Source organism: Amborella trichopoda, chromosome 7 (genome assembly GCF_054954075.1).
Source record: "Amborella trichopoda isolate Santa Cruz 75 chromosome 7, AtrichopodaSantaCruz75HAP2 v2.0, whole genome shotgun sequence".
Classification (NCBI taxonomy): domain Eukaryota; kingdom Viridiplantae; phylum Streptophyta; class Magnoliopsida; order Amborellales; family Amborellaceae; genus Amborella; species Amborella trichopoda.
Genome location: NC_142342.1, coordinates 5,814,591 through 5,825,250, shown reverse-complemented (window position 1 = coordinate 5,825,250; position 10,660 = coordinate 5,814,591). Strand labels below are relative to the sequence as shown.

General features: G+C 32.4%; 1 non-coding gene across 1 annotated transcript; it reads left to right on the top strand.

Moving 5' to 3' along the window:
• The first annotated feature begins 2,280 nt into the window (after positions 1-2,280).
• TRNAE-CUC (transfer RNA glutamic acid (anticodon CUC)) lies at positions 2,281-2,353 on the top strand. The gene has a single exon. It is a non-coding gene; the product is annotated as a tRNA-Glu (tRNA).
• The last annotated feature ends 8,307 nt before the right edge of the window (positions 2,354-10,660 follow it).

Here is a 10,660-nt window from a genome sequence, read left to right as displayed (position 1 = left end):
GTTCATAGATCTGCGAAATCTATACAACTTTTTGAGCTATAAAATTTATAATCACCGGTGGAAATAAATTTTAGAACCATCATAGGGATTTCACATACACATAGTGTGTTTTCCTAATAAAATTTCAAGGTGAGGGTGTACTCTTTTTTTTAAGCCTAGGCTTTATAGAAACCACATCCTTTTAAAAGTGTAAAAAGTGTACAAGAATACTATTCATACTTGGTATATAGACATCACAATTAATCTTCAGGGCAGTTATATTTGTTCTATTTATTAGGCTCAAAGTTCAACAGAAAAAAATTTAATTCCTCATTGTAAGGAATCAAAGCAGAACTAATAGTTTCAAACTGCCTAATGAAAATGTTTATATAAAATTGAGGCCCTAAACAATCACACTAAAGCGCACCTCAAAAATTCATTAGAAGAAGTTGTTTCCATACTAAAAGCACCAAAATCGATCATCTCAACCTTGAGATAATGGATATAAACAACATGGACTTCACAGTTTGGAAATAGTGCATCTTGTAATGTATTATCTAGACTGTAAATTTTCAAGCTTTTTAAGTATTTATAGATTTACGTGATCTAAACTTTTTTTAAGCTTTAAATTGTATAATTAGATATCAAAAATAAATTTTCAAAGCATCAAAAAGACTTTTGGTACTAAAACGATGTCTTTCAATACCGTTTGAAGGTACGTCTTACTCTGAGTGTTTGGGGCCTGAGCCTCATATAAACCACACCATATAAGAAATCAAAGTAGTTCTGAACTTTGAATTGGCCACTCAATTCCATCCAGTGGCCTGCAGTTAATATTTTTAACTATAGTTAGTAAATCGCCGTTTAATCAGCAATTTTTTCAAAAAATCGATGTTTTTATGGAAACAGTTTTAAATGGCGACTTTTAAAAAAGATTGGAAAAAAATCGTGTAGTTTTCTTAAAAATGTTTAAAACACGCTTTTTCATAACACGATTTAAATCCAGCCAAAAAATCGCATCTTTTTTTACCTATAATTTTTTTTTTTGAAAGATAAACTTTTTTTTGCCCTTTTGTGCATTGCAGCCATTGCTACTTTCATGCTTTTGAAAAAAATATATTATTTAAAAAGAAAAAAACCTAAAATAGAAATTTGTATCCCCACTATGTTCTTCAAAGCCACAATTGCAGATTGAATGTATGAATTTTTTTTCCCTTTTTTAAAAAATTTAAACAAGTAGATGCAGATTTCAGTGTCATTGTGCAAACTTAGATGAGCAAGCAATTGTACATAAATCATTAGTCCCCAAACCTAACCTTTGAGCTCTGCATGGTGTTTCCCCAAAAAAATGGAAAATTGTATTCTTTTTCTCTCTCTAAAAATCAGTTAAGACCTCTTGACAAATTAGTATCGTTCGGATTTTCTCTCAAAGAACATCCCAAATCAGAGAAAAAAACTCTCTTCAAACTATCTCAAATCAACATCCCATCTTTTTCTCTTTCTAAAAATCAGTTATGGCCTCTTCCATTAGGTTTGTGAAGCCCTTATTCTTCTCTCTATAAACAGCTATGAGCCTAGCTCTATTTTCGTCTCTTCCTTCTTCCTCCTCTCTTTAAACGGTGCCCTTCTTTTCTCTCTTCCTTCTTCCTCCTCTCTCTAAACCGTAAACACAACTGTGAAACCCAAATTTCTACGGGCCTCTTTTCAATTGAAGAAATTCATAAAACTTTAACCATAATTATGGTGTGATCACAGTCACCATACTATAGTTAAATCCTTGTAATGAGAAAACAAAAATCGTGTATTAACGAATAAATTTTTGTACCTACCGTAGATGTGATGTTTAAGTATTAATGAATAAATTTATATAGTATATTTGTCACCATACTATAGTTAAATTATTTAATGAATAAATTTATATATTATATTTGTTATTGGTATGTAATGGGTAGATTTATATGGTACAATTGTTTTGGTATATACTAGTTAATTATGTATTTAATATTGAAGGATTGCATTAGAGTCACGAAGCATCTAAATTAATTGACGTAATTAAATATTCTAGTAAAGTTTTTATAGATGAATTAGTTATTGATGGTTTCACATAATTTTTATTTTTTAGAATTTCAAAAATTTTAATATTATAAATTTATCTGATTTTTTGAGCCCAATCCGATATATTATCGGCTTCCAAACTCATGGTGGGGACATTTTAGTCATGAAGTTATGATTCCCTCATGGGTGCGGGACCTAATCGTTAGTTTTTTGTCAAGTTTTATATTTGTAGTACGTTCAACACAATCCGTTGTAGTCTAGTTGGTTAGGATACTCGGCTCTCACCCGAGAGACCCGGGTTCAAGTCCCGGCAACGGAATTTGCCTTTTTAACTTCGAATTATACAATTAATTTATAATTGACTAATACAATTGTTTTATTTTTTTAACTTTGAATTGACTAAGTTTTATCTACAGTAAATAAAAATATTTTCCTGCATCCTATTAGAAGTTTGTATATTAACGAGTTTAATGCTATCTCTCTCGGCTAAAAAAATTATTTTTAGTGTTTATTTTTCTTTTTTCAGTATCAACATAATTTTCATTAAAAACAAACTCACATTTTAAATGTTGAGTTTTTTTTTTTTTTTTTCATAATCATCTTAACATAGATCGTGAATCTCTAAAATTTTGGATTAAAAATCCATTTTTAAAATAGACTTAAGTGGGGGCCCGCATATGCACAATATGAGTCAACCGACTCACCCCATACAAATTTTAAAGAAGCAAAAATGAAGTATGAAATTAAAATAAATAAATAAATAAGAAGATGCAAAAAATGAAGCATGAATTTAAAATAAATAAATAAGAAGAAGAAGAAAGAAAGTAGAGATTGGGACGAGTGGGTAAGTGCAAGAGATGGATGTTTGATGCATCAGGGTACAATAGTATAAAAATGTGTTCCCTTATGCGCAAAACACATTTTTATTAGTAAGGCCGGTAATAGACCGAACTTGGGCTGGGTGGGCCAACCGTGCCCCCTCAGAGCCAGTCTTGGGCCTCTCATGGCTGGATTGGGATAGGCTAAACAGACCAGACCCAACACACCTCCAAATTAAGGCGCACCTCTAATAAATAGGGGGTGGTTTCTATAAGGTTGCAACCTTAACAATTCAATTAAGGCGCACTTCCAAATTTATCATAAAAATGCAATTTTGGTGTAAAAAATTCTTATGATTATCAAAAAATCTATTTTTATATCTAAGTACAAAATTTTAAACTCCAAAAATAGTTAAAATCAAGTAGATATATAAATATATGCAAATCTTGAAAATGTACTATCTGGATAATGTGTGCATACATCTCGATGTTGAGATGATCAATTAGAGGGCTTTTCAGCATTAAAACAACTTGCTCCAATAGATTTTTGAGGTGCATTTATAATTCTACATTTGATAGTTACAACCATATATATACTTTTGCCAAAAAAAAAAAGCAAAGGAAAATAAAAAAAGGGAAGGAAAGCAAAAAAATAGAACTAAAAGTGTAGCTCATAATTGAACTCCATGAGCCCCAAGAAAACCTGTCTTGTCAAAATGTGTGCCTCATGGTTTCCATCTATGTGCAAAAGGAAACTTTTTAACTCAACATAAAATTACGAGAAATTTATTTATGGACTGTATTGGAAGAGTCAATTACAAAATGAGATCATGTTTGGCTCAAATTATTTACTATATCTCTCTTTGTCGTATTGCTTTTTCAAGTTATCTCCGTGTCCAGTAATTTTAACACCAAACAAGTGAGGTTTATACCGTACAGAACAAAACAGTTATCCGATGTTTGAAATACCAAACAGCTATTTGCTATCTCCAAAACCAAAAAACCCTATCTTTGCTTTACAAAATAACCCCAAATATTTATACGTCATCATTCTCTCTATCTACAAATACAAGTCCACCATATAGAAAATAAAGAAACCCTAAATGTTCACTGTCATGGAAAGAATCCGCAATTCAACCACAGTTTACAGCTTGATTGAAAAGGATTTGAGCTCCGAATAAAAAAAGCTTTTCATGTTCACTGTAGAGAGAGATACTTAAATCCTCTAGTCTTTTTACAATGAAACAAAGCTATCGGTTGAGCAGTAAAGATGCAACTTCTGCAACCTTGAAACTCCTAAATCACCTCGAATTTCCACTTCAGGGATCTGATTTCACCCCCGAATTTCCTAAATCTCCACCTAGGGATTTTACCTGCAAAGCCACACCAACAAACACATTCCAATCTCTGAAAAGTTAAAGCTTCAAAGCTCAAAGCAAAAAGATAATGCTCCAACAAAGAAAACATTACACTTGAAAAGTAAAAACTAAAGACAACAAAAATAAAAGCCAAAGTTAAATCTCTGGGAAAAACAAGCTGCAATGTTGTCTTAATTTTGGCCTGAAAATCTCACCCTATGGCCTAAAATACACAGGAAGGTGACTGGAACCCTGCAAATTTCACCTAAATTACCTACATCACTTAGAAATATCGGTTAAATCAATCAATTCCAGCTTTTATGCTTAGCTAAAATGGCAAAAAATTGGCCAAAAAACTATTTGGAATCCTAAAAATTCATCAAAATTTTGCCCCGTTTTCTCCGTTTTATTGACCATCAGATTTCGAACCCTTCACTCAACCCTCTGAGAGAAATTTCTCAAAATTTGGCAAAACACTTTGTTGATTATCACACGTTTGTGTTGCCATTTTTGTATCGCTAAGATCAGCAACATAGTTGATTGAGTGTACCTCCGGTTATATATAGAGAGAGAGGGCTTCCTGGCTTTGGGGATATCAATTAGTTGTCCGATATTTGTGCTTTGCAAGATATAAACCCCATATGTTGGTGTTTGTATTACTGGACAGGAGTAACTTGGGAAAAAAAAAAAGCCGCAAGGGGGGTACTGTTCGTAATTTGAAACAAACGTGATACCCCTTTGTAATTGACCCCCCCCCCCAATATGGACTGTACGTAAATTTCTCTAAAATTACATTTGCAGTGACTTTCCATAGGGGCCCTTGTCTTCAAATTGCACTGAGCATCACATTTGTGATCTCTCTTTTGGACAAAATAATGGCAAGTTGGTGCGAAAATACATCTCGACAAAATTTAGAGGTGCGCCTTGCATGTGTATTATAAGATGGGCACCACATATAAACCTCAGCTCACATGTTAACAAGGAGATTTAATGGAGGAAACGGTTTCAACAATTTAGAATGTGACCCTATACTGATGAAGGAGATAAAATCCTATAAGTGGGTCTTTTTTATAGGTCTCGTAGAGGAATTTTAGTTCCTTTTGTATTGGAAAGTTGTTTGAAGTTTATGTTTATTCATGATAATGCAAATATCCTTTGTTTGAGCACAAAATGGGGTCGATGACCTGGCAACTTAACCTCAATGGACCATTTGGATCGCTAGAAACAATTAATTGGGAAACAGCTTTCTAAGGGGATTGCCCATTTCTGCCTTTTTGACTAATTTTAGCACGGGTATTTTTTGTGCCAGAAATTATTTTCTCTATTTTGAGCCCAAATTAGAAAAACTACTTTTTTTTTCAAAACAAAAAATTAATTTCCCCTTCACTTAAAATGGCATATAGCTGGTTGGGGCTCGGACAAAAAAGGGAAATCTCTTCTCATCTCTCCCCCTCGTGTACACTCTCTCCATGCTAATCCAACTTTCCCTAACCCGACTCTCTCTCTCTCTTCCCCTACGCATCTCTCTTTCTTTTCTCATGCTTAAAAATCCTTATATATTTATTTCACGTCTCTCTCTATCTCTACCTCATTTCCACTCCAAAAAATATTGCATTTAAACATTTTTCCACTTAGAAGTATATCTTCTAGGTTGCATCAAGATGCTATCCAAACAACAAAAAGCTATTTACAAACAATATTTTTTGTGCAAATATATTTTATAAAAAAGAAGTTTTGCTAGACAATTTTTTCCAAGGATCCAATCAGGTTCGAAGGGAAAGAGGAATTAATAAAAGAAATTGGGCACAGACAAGGAGAATTTTAACGTAGACTTGTGAGTCAGATAGTTTATTGCAAGTTTGGTACGCATAAAAATATTTCTAAAAGAAAGAACTTCCCTTGTGATTAGGTGTGGGAGTTTTTTCACACCAATTGGTGTGAAAATATAGGTTGGGACAAATTCGTGTGAAAAGCTCGTAAAACTTGGTTCAAGCCCGGCCTAGCGCTAAGGGCCAGGTTGCGCCAAATAAAAATTGAAATAATAAAAGAGGGAAACAAAGAAAAAGAGGGCTAGGTGGAGCCGACCTTGGCTCATGCCCAACCTTGCCCTACCCTCGGGTCGTGGTTGCCCGGCCCCAGCCTGGCCCTCGGGCCATATTTTATGCCCTTGCCCCTAGGTTTCTTAGGGCCGAGCTGACGTGTTGGGCCCGGCTAGCCCTCCTGCCCATTGCCACCACATATTTCTACATTTGACCGCATGAAAAAATTTTCATGTTTCATGTTACCCAAACGTCCATAAAAAAGCTACACTGCCTTCCTGAAAGCCATTGGAGCAACGAGATCATTGAAGGAGACAGTACGTTTAACAAGGTCCAATCTCTCTTATAAAAAATAACACCTCTCTTAATCTGTGGAGATAGATTTTTCAATTCGATATTTGATGGAAAGGAGCTGATGAGAGAGAGAGAGAGAGATTTTATTTTCTTTTTTCTTTTTTTTTGATAGATTCAAAACTTTTTATTCCTTAATTAGAGAGGTTACAATCAGAGTCATTTATAATATTAGATCTAAAATATGGAAGAGAAGCGCCACTCTTAGCCAATAGATTAGCAACCTTATAAGCTTCTCTATAAATGTGATTGAAGGAGATAATCAAGGAACTAGCCAAATCAATGACTTCCACCCAAGGAGACTTCAACATCCATACCTATTCCATGACTTGATGACATTTAATGAATATCCCTAATTGTATTAGACAAACATTTGCCGGAATTTTCTACCCTCTTTATTAGATTATCCAAAGTCAGCACTGTATCTTGCAACACCAATCAAATAAGAGCCTGGACTTTAGGAAGGATAGGTCACTTCCAAATCTGTGAAGACTTTATTTAGAGAGAGAGAAATTTCATTTTAATATTGATAGAAAGAAGCCGATTTTCTTGATATTGATAGAGAGAAGCTGATTTTCTCAGTTTCGTGTGAAGACTTCAGGATCAGACTTTTAACAGTCATTACTTGTTCTATTTAATTCCAACTCTACTTTGTCAATTGCCAATTAGGTTCATTCTCCACAAGAAAGTGCAGTAAGATTTTTCTTTTTTTTAGTTTAGAGAAAGTGCACTATGATTTGAAAGTTTTTTAGTTATCAAAATTCCAACGTGTGATAATTTAGGAGTGTTTATAATGACTATTGGAAGAAGACATGGATACCATTCTAACACAACTTTACAGAGTTACAAAGTTTGTTGTGGGGGCAGCTTCAATGGCCTTCCCCAACAATCTCCATCGCCGGCTATTTATTTATGCATCTGTGTGGTTTATACAAGGCATCAACTTTAAACGAACAATCAAAATAAGGTTTACTTCTAAACTCTATTTAAAGATGCGGTTTCGTGTCAAAGATTCTTATGATAGCTTGAAAATTTATTTTTCCCCTAATGAAATTTAAAACTCTCAAAACAGTAAAGATCAGGTAGATCTAAAAATACTTGAAAATTTTGAATCTAGACAGTTCAAATAATGTTGTATAAGATTATCGTTTTAACTTTTTGAGACTTGAAAGCTATATATATATATATATGGGTTTGTCTAGAGTTAACAACCCCTCAAAATACAAAAGTTCAAGTTAGAAGGGGTTGTGATGGGTGTATTTATTAAAACAATCATTATTTTTTTATTAAAAAACTATTTAAATATACAACTTTACCATTAAGCAATGACAAATTTAAAATTTTCACAAAAGTACAATGGCATTTTGAAAGTTAGTATCCTAAAATTTTATTTGTAGAATGCCTTTGTTATTTAGTTAAAATTTCAATTTTACCCCTTACGGAGATAATAAAAGTACCTTTTGTCTTGTAGTAAATATTTACAAAATTGCCCCACAAAAATAACTGTTTTAAAAAATAGACTACAAAATTAATAAATCCACCATTCACAACTCTCTCTATCTTGAACCTTTGTAATTTGAAATGTTGTGAAGTTTAGAATATATATATATATATATATATATATATATTTATATTTATATTTATATTTATATATATATAAAACCAATGGAAGCAAAGGCATGAGTTCGCAGGCCCACCAGGCAAATTTCTTTAAGGAAAAGCATAGCAATTTTTTTGAACGGCAAAAGCATAGCAATTTAGAGAGGGGAAAAATTTATACAAAGAGCTTGAGGCTCTAAACAATCAAATTCGAGCCTACCTCAAAATTTTCACTAGAAGAGGTTGTTTTGATGCCTAAATATCCTCAAATTGATCATCTCGACATCAAGATGCATAGGCATAATAAAAAAAAATAGATTTCAAGTTTCAAAAATGGTGTATTTTGCAACGTATTTTTGGACTGTCAATTTTCAAGATTTTCATGTTCTCATAGATCTCTCGATCTACACTATTTTTTGAGCTTTAAACTTTATAAATAAATATGAAAATATATTTTAAGGCTATCAAAAAGATTTTCAGTACTGAATCCATATTTCTCGATACCATTTAAAGGTAGGCTCTAATTTGATTATTTGGATCCTAGGCTCTATACAAAGGGATATAATTAAAACCCAATGTTATGAATACCCATTCTGTCCAATCATCTTCAGAAACAAGGAAACAAATAATCAGCTGCGATCATGATATTATAGAGCAGTGTTAAAAATCTTTACTTGGGGTGAGTAGTGGGCCCAAGCCCGACCCAAGTACTTGGCTTAAGTCCGAGTAACCACACCCGAGTTGGGCCAAGTACTGTAGCAGAAGAAAAAGGTTAAAACATTTACAAATGCAAAAAATAGGAAATGAATGTTTCAAGTAAGATTAAGCAAAACATATCAAAATGAAGTTAAAAATAGTAAAAAATTAGATTTTAAAAAATCACTTGTAAATTGAAGGAGTTTTTTCATGTGAAAATACTTTTACGAGAATATTTTTACACATACCAAATAGAAACCCTAATAATATTCCCTTATTATAAAGTAGAAAAGTCTTCCCAAAGCTATAGGCAAAAATTAACAGTGATTTTGCTTACTTTCATCACAGTCCAAAGTTTATCGTACGATCACGATTGTCCGGTAGTATTTCATTTTTTCATTTTTTTTTTACAAATCGAAATGACCTGAAATTTGGAGCATGTATACATCTTAGTGAGACGCACTTAATAAAAATATAAAAATAATAATTCGTGAAAAAAATTGATCAAAATACTGTCAAAAATTTTTGAAGGTATTTTGGTTAATTTTTTTTAAGTAAAATATTTTTTGATATTTTTCATAGATTCACCTATTTTTGATGAACACATGCTCCAAATTTCAAATCATTCTAATCTGTAGAAAAATTAAAATTAAAAAATAAATTATCACCGAACAATCGTGATTATGCGATGAGCTTTTGATAGTGATGAGAATAGACGAAATTGCTGTTTATTTTTTTGTAGTATCTTCCTCATAAACTCTCTAAATACTTTATAAGTTATCAACACGCTCGTTAGACTTTTCAAAGTAAACAAAAAAGAAAATTGAAAAGAAGTTATTAGAGGAATATAAAAACATGGAAGGGCATAGAAAATTAATATAGTTAGTGAAAGGGAGAAAATGGGAGGGAACGCTTAGAAAAAGTGAGAGCCCATAATTATTATGCAAAACTCATGAGAATTAATGCCAAAGAAATTCTTAGCAATGGGAGAAAGAGTGAGCCCTTTTTCAACATCCAAAGCTGGTGTCGACTTCTAAGAAGCATCCCACGTCTGGGAAATATGTAATGCCTCATGTTATAATTGAACAAAATAGAGGGATAGAGAGAGAGAGAGCCGTGCTCTAAAACTTGGCCGAGTTTTGTGGGCTTGGGCAGTGGCCGAGCTTGAGTTTTTTTGAGATATTAAAAAATAAAAAATAAAAAAGGTAAAAAAAATTATTAAAATCTTAAGAAATGTATTTGTAATATCTTTTTTAGGGATTATATACAATGAAACCATTTACATTTAATACAAGGAGGTCACAATTACTTACAACCATCTGATGTGAAATCTGATAGCTTGGGTTTGTCACGAAGTATAAAAAAATTTGTTTTGAACTTTGAGCTTGGTCAATGAAATAAATACAACTACCAAATTTCATAAGATTAATTGTGATCACCTTGTACCAAAGGTAAATGGTCTCTTTATATTTGTAACCACCTTGTACCAAATAAACTTAGAATTTGTTAAGGGAGCATAATTTGATTTCGCTGTACGGACACAATTACTTCATCAGACATTATGCAATGGTAGCATTTAGTGTCCTAATTGACCAATTTTTTTGTTAAAAATTTCAATAAACACGACAATATCATTTGTCATGGCACAAATCATATAAAAAAGAAAAAAATATTCTCTTTTAAAGTCCTTTGTTCTCAATTAATTTCAAAAAATTGGATATTTTTTTAAATTTACTTTTTAATAGGAGACTTGCTAGCCATATTG